General features: G+C 39.8%; 1 protein-coding gene across 2 annotated transcripts in view; it reads right to left on the bottom strand.

Annotated features, from left to right (window-relative positions):
- Positions 1–12,879, bottom strand: part of PTH1R (parathyroid hormone 1 receptor) — a 595,747-nt gene that overhangs the window by 224,807 nt on the left and 358,061 nt on the right. The gene's annotated exons all lie outside the window — the stretch shown is intronic.

The following is a 12,879-nucleotide window of genomic DNA, read 5'->3' as shown; positions in this document are numbered from 1 at the left end:
AATTTTTAACCTTCCAGGACATTCTCTAGCTGACCTTACAATTGCCATATTCTTATAAAAGAACTTCAAAGGAACACACCAGTGTGAAACTGCTGAATTGGGACTCATCAAAAAACTTTATCACACTAGGTCTGAATAGAGACAATGGCTTCATGACTCACTACAACTGTCTATGAACATAGAACATAAGACTTGCCATACTGGGTCAGCCCAAAGGTCCTTCAAGCCCATTGTCCTGTTTTTAACAGTGGCCAATCCAGGTGACAAGTACCTGGAAGGATCCCCAGGAGAAGATAGATTCAATGCTGCTTATCCCAGGGATAAGCAATGGATTTCTGCAACTCTACCTTAATAATGGTTAGTGGAACTTGTCCAAACCTATCATAAACACAGTTACACTAATATCTTTTACCACATCTTCTGGCAATGAATTCCAAAGTAATTATGCATTGTGTGAAAAAATATATTCTCTTATTTTAAATGTATTATCTAATAACTTGATGGTGTCTCCCCTAGTCTTTGCACTTTTCCATTCCACTCATTATTTTATAGATCTCCATCATATCTCCTCAGCCATCTTTTCTCTAAGCTGAAGAGTCCTAACATCTTTAGCCTTTCTTCATAGGGGAAATGTTCCATCCTCATTATCATTTGGTTATCCTTCCCTGTATCTTTTCTAATTCTTCAATATATTTTTTGAGATTTGGTGACCAGAACTGCACACAATAGGGATGAGCATTCCTAATCGAATGTGCAAAATACGATGAATAAGGGCAATTTATTTCATTTGGGGGGCTCCAAATGAATTGAGGGCCCCCAAATCAAACAAAAGTATTTGTTGCAGTCAATTAAAATGAATGCACTGGGCCTAGGGCAAAGGCCTCACTAGGGCATAAGCCAAGGCCCAAAGCAGGGGATACAATCTACAGCTGAGCATGGTGCTGTCATCTCTGCCTATGCCTAGACCGAGGCCCGAAGCTGAGGCTTCACCAAGGGCATTGCCTGAGACCAAATCCAGAGGCTATGGCCCAAGCCCAAATGCAAAAAACAAATTGGCGAGAGACCAATCATCAAAGATGAATGATCAAAGAAACTGCATTGGGAGGGAACCCATAAGCAGTTGGAAGATCATCTAAGCTAAAGAGAGTATCATATTGATGGAGCTGAATCCCGAAAATTCAAAACAATGCTACAGAGCAGGCCTGATTTCCCCGTTAAGCTCATTGTACAAGTTTCTCCTAACTGAACATTTTCCTATGAACATTCTCCTTAAAGCATTGTTTTGAATTGTATTTATACTTCTGCCTTTTGGGGATTCAGCTCCTTCAATATGTTACTCCTTTTAGCTTAGATGATCTTCCAACTCCTTGTGGGTTCCCTCCCAATGCAGTCTCTTTGAAACACAGCCTGTGTCGGGGGACTGTGAATCTATAGATATAACCTTTAGTTTGATACTGACAACTGAACTTTCTGCTTGCCTGTACACAATAGGGATGTGCATTCGTTTAGAACGAATTAGGCAATTTCAATGAAATTGCCTAATTCATCCTGGTTCGGGAGACCCGAATCCCGAAACGGATTTTTCTAGAAGTTCAGGAAAAATTTGTTTTTTGAGTTAGCGTGGGGGGGAGGGGCACATTTATTTTAAAAGAAACCCAAACCAACCTTTCAAATTTAATTAATTACAACCCCCCCCACACACACACACACATCCCGATCCCCCCCAAGACTTACTGAAAGCCCTGGTGGTCCAGCGGGGGTCCCAGGAGTGATCTTACACTCTCGGGCTGTCGGGTCTGCCAGGAATCAAAATGGCGCCAGTGGCCCTTTGCCCTTACCATGTGACAGGGGCTATCGGTGCCATTGGTCGGCCCCTGTCACATGGTAGGAGCAATGGACGGCCAGCACAATCTAAGAAAATGGCACGGGCCATCCATTGCTCCTTCCATGTGACAGGGGCCGACCAATGGCACCGGTAGCCCCGTCACATGGTAAGGACAAAGCACCACCGGCACCATTTTAATTAATGGCATCCAACGGCCTGAGAGGGAGAGATCGCTCACGGGACCCCGCTGGACCACCAGGGCTTTTAGTAAGTCTTGGGGGGGGATCAGGATGGTGGGGGGGTTGTAATTAAGTAAATTTGAAGGGTTGAAGTGGGGGGGGGGGTTTGTTTCTTTTCCGAAGATGAAACAAAAAAAGTTTTCAGGTTCTGGGAATGTGGGAATGGACCAAAATGGTCTACCCCGAACCCAAAAATGAAAACAAACTGAAAAAAAAAAATTGTGCACATCCCTACTACACAATACAGTAACATTTTTTATTTGAATTTTAAAGAGATTGTTGAATCTTAGAAAATGGCACGGGCCATTTTCTGCTCCAGGGTCTTCCTCTGGATTTTCCCTGCCTAGCGCTCTGAACTAATTTGATGCTTGGAGTGCTCTTCATTCTTCTGATGATGTCTATTCAAAAGTTTCATTAAAATAATTAGAAAACCCCAATCTGGTAGCCCAAAATAGGCTACATTACTTCCCCTATTGACTTTAATGGGAAACAAATGAACAAATAAAGCAAATTAACAAAAAACCTTTTCATCTGAAATGAACCAAATGAATGATTGTGACCTATGAAATGAATAAACTAACCAAAACAAAATTTTTCCCTGTAAGTCATTACTCAGCTATAATTTAAATGGATAAAATGAGGGAGGGTAGGAGTGTTGAAGAAACATGGCTTAAATGAGTCCATCTGGCACTGATATTCACTAACCAGACAAATTTAGCAAAGTAAATCATGTCAGAAAAATCACTATCCTAACCTTACCCAGGTAACTATTTCCTTTCATGTTATTTATTTCTTACATACCGTAAAAATAAGGCTAGAATCCTGCCAATGTGGTGTATAGTAACATTTAAAAAATCATAAACAAGCCAACAAAGAATACGTCATAACCCACCAATTAACACCCCCCCCCCCCAAATAGTTCCATGCCCCATATATCCATCCACTCTGCATGTGCAGAATCTTGAGACCAATACTTCATCTAGTCTTTAACTCCAGAGGCACCATTTGCCCACCACTGGGAATAACCAAGTTTTTAATTTGTTTGTGAACACTATATAATCAAGTTGACATCTGATGTCACCCGGAAGAGAGTTTCACAATTGGGGCCATGCCACTGAAAAGGGCCTTTCTTAATCTCCCAATCTTGGAGCACTTGCGGCAAAGCCCCCTGGATAGATCGTAAACACTATCTTAGACAGAACTAATGCATATGTCTCTTAAAATATTCTCTTTCCTCCAAAAAATTAAAGTTCCCAATTTGAACTGAGCCCTTTTCACTTCCAGAAGCCAGTGCAATTTATGCAGCAACAACACTGCGCTACGCCTACAGGAGCAACCAAAAATAACCATTGCTGCCATACTCTGGATGACGTAATTTTTGAATCTCTTAATATGAAGTCCTATAAGAACATAATTACAGTAATCAAGCAGGGAGATTATGGACACCTGGATCACCATCTGAAAAGTTGATCTCTCTAAAAAAGAACAAAGCTTCACTACTTATTAACCTTAAAAGTAACTTTTTGTACCAATGCAGACACAAAAGTAGCCATCTCAAAAGTAGCCAGGTATGTTCAGTGGCAGATTTATCCAGTTAAGTGGTACTGAATATCTGGGTAAAGGTACCTGGTTAATTTTCCTGTTCACCTGCCTGCTGAATATTAACCTCATTATAACTCTTCTTTAGAAATTAGTTTTGCCAGATCAAAAACTTGAAATACTGTACTTAATTTAGAACTTGAATACTGAATTAGATAAAAAGACATTTTAAAAAGATTTTCAGATTTACTTCATAGTAATGGCCAATCTGACATGTCTAGCATAGCTCGAGATACCTCTCCTGAGTACTGAAGGGATGATTGTTTTTCAAGAAAGGAAACATTCAGCATGTTATAAAATATCTGCATTCCTCTGTGTGCCAACAATGGCTCATCTAGATACTACAATGTTGTTAAATACATGTGGAGAGCCCTACTGGTCTCTACTTGTAAGAATATACCAGCTGTGTTCGTAGGTGTACAGCTCCCCCAGTGGGCTGCTGTGTTGGTTGTTTCTTCCAACTATAAAAAGGGGAAACATGTAAAGAGGGTGTGAATCTTTGAGTTGACCTTTGAGGAGGCAAGATGGAGTTAGTCCTGCTCCTTGTTTTGTTCCTTTTATTTGGAAGGGAGTAGCCTTGGGCCTTAAGGAATAAGGTCTGGGTCAGATGGAAAAAAGGGTAACTCTTCTCTTTTATGAGAATTTTTTTTTTTTTTTACTTCTTTTTCAATTTGCTTTGGAAGAAGTTTTATCCAACCTTCCATCTTCCTTTTGTTCTTTATTAAATTCTAAAGTTTTATTTTTCCAATCCAATCCAATTTTTACAGAATTTAATCATTATCATGAAGGAAGGAGCATTTCAGAAGTCTCTCACTTTGAGAGATTCAAGGACCCTTCAAAGATCAACCTGGGTAGTGGATTCACATTCATTGTTTGAAAGAGGACAGAAATGTGAGAAAAGGAGAACTGTGGCAGCTATCTGGTATAAACCACTGAAATACCATCAGGATATTCTGGAGGAAGTTGGATAAGAGTATTCATCTGAATCCATTTATGACAAATGGGAATTAAACATATGTTATCTGAACTTAGGCCTGGATTTTCTAAAATCTCAGGCCTTAGTGAATTGCGCGGTACCGGGGGGGTGAAGCAGGGGGACGGGCCTGCGAAAGCCGGCAGTGATCACACCACCGCGGTGCTATCGCTGCCAGCTTTTGCAAACCAATACTGCCACAGTGAAAGGTGGTGCTATTGGGCACGTTACTGGCGGCGATAAGGGGCCTTACCTTTTTGCCGTTAGCGATGTCTTCGCCGCACCCGCCCCGGTGCCACCCCAACCCCTCCCCTTCCGGTGCCGACCCCACCCTGATCTAGCTATCGCACGCAGAAAGTGTGCAAAAGCTATAGAAAATGACCCCCTTAGTGAGATAACCTATTCCACCACTTCTGGGAGGGAGCTCCAAACCTACCTCCTACAATTGGAATGGGATGTGGAATCTAAATGAAATGAAGTAAAGAATCACAGATTTATTTGATGATGATTATGTAGTGGACTGTATTGAACAAGGACTTGTAAATTATTATTCATCATCATTTATAATCAAGTATCAGTAAAGTTATATTGGAACTACATTCATCGACCAGCATGATTATTACCGTAAACTTTAATGACTGTTAAACAATGTTCACAGCCTTGAAGACTATTCTTCCCCCTAATAAGGAATCCTGGAAAGAGAGGGGCTTTTGGAAGTTATAAGAAGATTGAACACAGTAAGCCTGAGAAATCGATGTGTGCCCTTGGACTCCTACATAACAAATATTTAAAGAACATTGTAAAATAATCTATTATACAATGTCAGTGGAAAGAAGTAAAATAAGAGGACTTACGCGCGCAGGGGAGGGTTACGCGTGCCGGGCCTATTTTATAAAGGCGATATTAAGTCAGAGGCCCCCCCAAAAAAAATCTTCTTAAAAAAAAAAATGCCTGTGGCCCGCAGGTTGGAAAATGGATGCTCAATTTTGCTGGCATCCGTTTTCCGAACCCATGGCTGTCAGCGGGTTCGACAACCGATGCTAGTAAAATTAAGCGTCGGCTGTCAAACCCACTGACAGTCGCCGCTTCCACCAATAAGGAGGCAACAGTGTCCCTAGCACCTCCTTATTAGTGCGGGTCCTAATTTAAATACTGATTTGTGCACCCAGGAGAGGTGCCTGGGAGCGCGTTGGGAGAGCGGGCGCTCGCCTCGGAGCGTCAGCTCTCCCATGCAGTTTACTGTATGGGCCTGAGTGAGAGTGAGCAATAATAAAATCCATGACTACCATGGGTAAAATGCTATTTTACCTGCTGAAGGGCTTTCAATATTGCCCTTTTATATAAACCGGGGTGGATCTCTGTATCTACTTAGTAATAACTTAAAGAACAAAAACCAGTTGGAGCTTTGGAGTCTCAAAGGCTTCTCCCATTACCAGTTTTAATATCGTTATGGAACTCGGAACAAAGTATTTCAGACCATGCATATACCTCCATATTGTTTTGTTTTGCTTTTCATTTCATATTCTAAGTGATATCAATTTGATGTCATAGTCACCTGCAGTGAGACTCAGTGGACATAGTGGGTCATTTGTCCTTTCTGTCTCTGTTATTAATGCAATAATAATGTTGTATACTATGAATACTATATCACAGGAAGCACAACCAATGACTTTGTGAGCTAGCCTTTTCTGGATGGAGATGGAAATGTGAACATATTCAAAGGGCTGGATTCTATTCTCAAGAAAAACAATAAAGGCAGACCTATAATATGAGAAAATATTCTTTGAAATAAATAAAAGATAATTTGCCTATTATGAAACCTTTAATTATGTCAGTATTATGCTTATCACCACATTGGTGCATTACAGCTATTTTGTTTTCTTTCTCTGCTATTAATACAAAACTGCTATCATTGCCAGTTTCTTTAGGCATCTTGGGGCTGAGTACTCATTCATTTTGAATTAAATCTGATTGAATTTGCTTTTATAAACATGTAAACTTGCTTTACTGGCTCTCCTACTTCCTGGCTAAGCTGCAGGTAAGATTAGGAGATACATCATGCATCCATTTAGCTGAGAGGATCCATTTCAAACTCTTTGGAGAATCGAAAAAAGAATGGCCAGGCATAAGGGTTGTGCAAAATCACACTTTTCAATTGCTGAATTGGGAAGCTGAATGCATAGCCACAAAGTGTTTGCACTGAAAAAAAGACTCATTTCCATCAAATGTAGCTCTTCTTTGGTAATCTGATGACCCTTAATGTTGCCAGCCTTTATGTGGCCCAATTTGAAGATAAGTGGCTTGGTCGGACTCCTCCAGCCCTGTATTATGGAAGAGGGATAGCAACGATGATATTTATTTTAATGTTGAATGATTCAGAATCAGAACTGATATAGATTTCATAGGTGGTTAAATGTCTGTGATCCCAATTTGATGGTTTTCTTTGTAAGATGAGAATCCCACCATTCCTTTTTATGAACATCCCTATTATTAAGGATCCTACTGGTTTTTTGTCTGCTCCATATCGAAAAGGAATGGGTTGTAATAATTTGCATCACTTTTACAGCTATTATGCTACTATTCTCAATTGCAGCCTGCTAGTTAGTCATCTATTTTATTTCTTTTTGATCGAGGAGGATGTGCTTCAGCACTACGGAATATAAATGCCCCACTACAGAACTTTATCAAAAATTTCTTAACAGGGGGTTAGCCTCTTTCGTGGGTCAGGTGGGCTTTCAAGAGAACTCTCTCACTCTTCATATTATGCTACCATATTAACAGTACAGAACCGAAACAAATGGAAAACAACCATATCATTTGTGTTTTACCTTTTTAAGCTTTTTTCCCCCATTCGGATTAAGAAAATTATTCACATATATTGGAACATTCTAAACATTCATTCCTGTTTTGTTCTGTTTTTTTCTTTCTGATTATCCCTAAACAGCATTCACTCCGGGGCGTAATATCTAAACCATGATTGTCTCCACTGTTTTGGAACCACAAAATGCTATGGATCAAAATTTTATCAAGAGTTACATTCCCACTCAGGGACTATTTTAGTTGTTTACATTATACATTTATCAATGCCCGAATTTTCAAAGTGTTGCGCACATAAAAATCTAGGGATTGCGCGCATGGCCGGCCGAGCGCGCACCGAACGCGTTTTAGAAATGGCCTGGGTTATGCGCAGAAGTGCCAGGCCACCAAAAAGGGGTGGGGGCCAACTGGGTCAGCGACCATTAGGCCCTCTCCCGGGGAAGCCCGTGCCAGCAGAGGGCCGGCGCACCAAAGTTACCTCTGCCCCAAAGGAGCAATAAGGTACAAAAACAAAAGAAAATTGAGTAGCTAGGTAGTGTTTAGGGGTCGGGGAGGAAAGGAGAGGGGAAAAGGGAGGAAGGGTAGATAGGGGGATAGGAAAGTTGCCTCCCAGTCTGCTCCTTAATAGGAGAGGACTGGGCAGGAACTAGGCAAAGGCCTGATTAGATCACTGGGCGTACTTTAATTTACAACCCCCCCCCCCCCCCCCGCGCGCATGAGTGGCCACCTGCCTACACATGTGCATGTGGATATTAAAATCCAGCGTGAATGTGTGCATGGGAATCGTATTTTATAACATGCGCACACACCCTTCAAATTACTTAAATACAACACCCCCCCACCATCCCGATCTCCCCCCCCCCCCCAAGACTTACTAAAAGCCCTGGTGGTGCAGCGGGGTCCCAGGAGCGATCTCTCCCTCTTGAACCGTTGGCTACCAGTACTAGCACTGCTGCAATCTCCACATTTCTACCTTGACCCTCTCCTAGTGAAGAGAAAAAGCAGCAGTGCCATTGCCCGTGTCTTTCTGGAACAGTGAGTAAGACCACTGCCACAGAAAAGATCAGAAGTAGCCCTTTACCACTGCCAAAAGTTTCTTTTCTTTTTTTTTCTTTTTTTTTTTTTTTAACTCAGAGAACAAATACAAAGCTTCTTGCACATTCTCAGAGTTTATTGTGGGAGTAGGTCAGTGTTGCTTCATCCTAATAGCAGCTATCATCTAATTAAAAAGATGCTACACCATGATTTGTCCTCTATCCTTGTCAACTTTTCCTGCCTCTGCTCTGGCAAGGCTTTAATGTTACATAGTAAAGAGCTGGTTGCTGTAGTTACCGGTTGTTGTTTTTTTTTGCTCAGCTGTATACAGCTATATACTTAAATATATCATAGACTTGAATGGGAAACATAAAGAAATGTGACAATTGTTGTTTCATTCATGGACACCTTTCATTTGTTTCGGAGCAGAAGGGGTTCACAAATGAAACAAAAATATATTCATTCCTTGTGTTTTATCCATTCATTTCAAACTAATACATGTCTAGTTCATTATAAACCTTCCTGTATGTTAAGATCCTTGCAGCAGTAGTTATTAGAAGTTCCATGTTTATCATCTGTCAGATTGGGAATTACAAGGAACCAAGTTTTAGCTGTTATTTCCAAAAATTGTGGAAATCAATTCCTTTGGCACTCTGAGCAGAAGGGAATTATCCAAAGTTGAGTATGAGAGTCAAAGCCAAGCTCTTTCAGCAAGTGTTTGGTTAAGTGCCTCTGTGTTAAAAGTTGCCTATTTAGTAATAGCACAGTTTTGGATAATTATCCTGATGTTATTTGATGAACAGTGGGGCTAAATATTCAAGCAGATGAGAATTTTTACTATTGTATATACTGTATTTGTCTATAGAGAGTCCTGTTTGATTCAGAATCTTTAAAGAAGATTTCCCCAAAGAGAGTCCTATTAATATAGACAGTTTATGGATATTTATGTTATTATTTTATAAGCATGCAAACGAGAATTGCAGTTTTACTTCCATGACTTAATTAGCAGACATAAAAGTGAAACGATAAATTCAGTAATGTATGTGCATATACCGCTTGCAAAATAGCGACTGGTGCACATACCTCTGAACCCAATCCCGGAACATCCCTAAACATCTCCTTTTTCCCTATTAACATTTACATCAATACCACAAGTATATGAGTACTTGCTATATTTGCACAAGAGCCTATACGTATGTACACACTACTTGCACACATACATGTAGATTTTTACACATGGAGCCCTTTAAATAATTAACCCCTATATGCATAAAGTAGCAATACAAAAGAAATGCATATCCCTACTATACTGATTAAGAAGCACAAATGCGTATCTGCCAGTTTCTCTTTTTTGACCTTCTGTTTAAAAAATACTTCTTATCAGTTTTTGTTTCAGGTTAACTAGCTGCTGGGAAGGCCGAAGTTGAGAAGCATGGGATATTTCTTTCAGTGATCCATCCTCCAGCGGTAGTCTTTCATGCCACTTCTTAAGTTTTCTAGCCCTAGGTTGTATGTTACTACATTGGGTATTTGCATGATGAAACATATTCAATAATCATGGGATAAACTCGGCTTGAAACTGATTTTGAAAGAAGGTAACATGAGGACTGCATTGTATTACTGGATTTCTCCTAGAATGTGCCTACAGAGAAAAAGTACAGTAAGGGCCCTGTATACAAAGCAATTTTCCCCAGAAACACAAAAGAGGGGAAAAAAAAACCACTTCAGTACGCAGGACCTTAAGATTCAATGTCTTGGCAAAATATCATTTGGTCAGAAAATATTTTCTAAAGGCACCACAGCCTCTTCAGAAACAAAGCAGAGCTGTTATATAATCAAAGCTCTTTGCTAGTAAAGGAGTATCTGATTTTCATTACCATCTATTATATTTATGGGGTTTTTTCCTAACTATAATTAGATTTTTATATGCCTTTATTTATAGCAGCTTTGTAATTTCCTGCCTAAATACTTCCTTTATAAAATAAGTGAAAGGGACAAGCAGAAAATGAGCTGTGCTGGCAGAACGACATAGGCTATGAATCATAGTGCTGCACCAGTAAAGTAGTCATAATAGTATATTTTGATGGTGATGGCAAAGTAGGCATGGCAGGTAATCTAGAAAGTGGGTATTCTCCTTCAGTAGACTGAATGCATGCATTTCGAAATGAAAATAATTTTCAAACTGAGTGGCCCAGTTGGCTGCCGGTTGATCGCTGTCATATATCTGAACACTGCAACGAGGCAGACGTGATGCCCAAAAGATAGTCCAGCACAGGCTTTTAAAACTGGTTGCCCTAACATAGAAACTCAAGCTTTTCCATAGCCTTTTTTTTTTTTTAAATTACTGCTGCCACTGGTCTTCAAGTTTTCAACTTCGAGTTTTCTGTTCCATATATGTTATAGTACCGCTGCCAAAGCATGACTGGTAATGAGTCTGCTTTTCACTATGTCTTTCTTTTATAACTGCAATGGTTAAGAACAAGAACAACAACAAAAGAACTGGTTTGTTCTTTGTTTTATAAAACTCTGTCTCCCTACCTACCAGGTCACAAGTTAGGTCACTGGTAGGTAGGTATTTCTCTAAGGGATGTCAATACTCTGGGCCATTAATTAACTGCTGGATGCATTTCTTTTCTGCTGCAGCTGCCCACACAATGACAGACTTCTACAGCACCACACTAGGATAAGAGGGTTATATTATTATTATTATTTTTTAAAACCCTAATCAATAATCATCACTCTGGATTGTGAATGGAACAAAGAGCTATTGAATGGTGCAGTCCTATTCGTGTAGCTTTTATCAGGATAAATTGTTTTTGAGTAACATTTTGCATATTGCCACATTTGTGCCTAAGACACAACTTACACAGTTTCAGTAGTGCAAGAAAAAATATTTGCATCATTAATTTTGTGGACTTTTTAAATCCATTATTTTTACTTTGGAGTGGTAGAAATTACAGGAGTTTTTGTGAGAGCCTTAAAATTGGCTTAAAGGTGAAATCAGTTGCACAAACAAAGTACTAACAATTTGACATTTTTTTAATATAGTTTTATTAACATAGACTGCCAGTTTTAGGTTTTGGACAAAACCTGTCTTCCAAAGCCTTGATCCCTAGCTCATGATCTCTAGGCATGTGCAGAGGGAAACAATTCATTTTGGTTCATTCATTTATTTCATAGGGCACCTCTATTAATTTCATTAGTTTTAAAACAAAACAAAACAAAACAAAATGTATTTGTTTCATTTTCTCATTTGCTTGTCATTAAAATCAATGAAGGAAGCACCAAAGCCTATTTTGGGTTCCAGAATAGGAATTCTCATCAAATTTGTGGGAAAACATCATCAGAAGGGGAACAAATTCCAAGGTACCTAGACTGGAAAAGTAGCACCAAAAGTGGCATGAATGGCCTAAGGCATCTTAAAGTGGCAAAGGGATACCATCAGTGGCAGGAGAACTCCATTTCACCGTTAGAGAGACAAAGAACAAAGAAACAGCAAAAGTGGCCAGATCACCCCAAGGTTTCAAAAGAAGTCACCAATAACAGTGACATGAACCCTCAAAAGTGTACGAGAAGCAAAAGGGCACCAAGAGTGGCATCAACATTCTAGAGCGCAATGAAGGAAGAGCAAAGCAGAAAAGATGGCAGGGGAAACCCCAAGGGAGTGATAAAAGGACAAAGCAGCACAAAGAAGCACAAAGAGTGGTATCAAGACACTAAGGAACAATGAGAGGTGCAAAGCAGCCTCCCACAGTAGCAAGTACACCTTAAGGTGTAGAGTCTGGCATCTGGAAGCAAAGAAGAGTGGCAGAAAGTAACCGAAGGTGTAGCATAAGGGCTATAGCAGCAAGGAAGAATGATATGAGAGAAATATGTCTTCCTGTGGAAGTACTTGTCACTTGTCATATTTAGAATAAATAAATACTCTGCCAATAGTATACATTTTGTGACATGAGTTTTTATTGCATTCCCTACTTGAACCTGCTGTTACTACTGGGTGGAAATATGGATTTCTTGTGAAATTATATTTCTGAATGAATCCTTAGTCACAATCAGAACATGTAAATAGTTTCTTATCAGTGTGGTTTTCCAGTTTGATTTATTATTTATTATTGCTTTTGCTATGGCCTGTGCCAGGATAGATGGTTCTTTACAGTCAACATGGCTTTTGAGTACTGAGGTAGGGAAGAAAATGATGCTCCTTCTTGCACTACTCTCTCAGGTGGCCACTGTTTCCTTCTGTGCTATACCTCTTCAGTCTCTGGTGCTCCTCTTGATAGACCTTATCTACCAGCAACTCTTTCATGAAAGTAAGATGCTGAGAGTAGAAGGCAAAACATTTTTACACCTGGGATTATAATGTATAGCAAGCATGTATATATAGTCTTTTG

Source organism: Rhinatrema bivittatum, chromosome 2 (assembly GCF_901001135.1).
Source record: "Rhinatrema bivittatum chromosome 2, aRhiBiv1.1, whole genome shotgun sequence".
Taxonomy (NCBI): domain Eukaryota; kingdom Metazoa; phylum Chordata; class Amphibia; order Gymnophiona; family Rhinatrematidae; genus Rhinatrema; species Rhinatrema bivittatum.
This window is presented reverse-complemented; position numbering and strand designations above follow the sequence as displayed.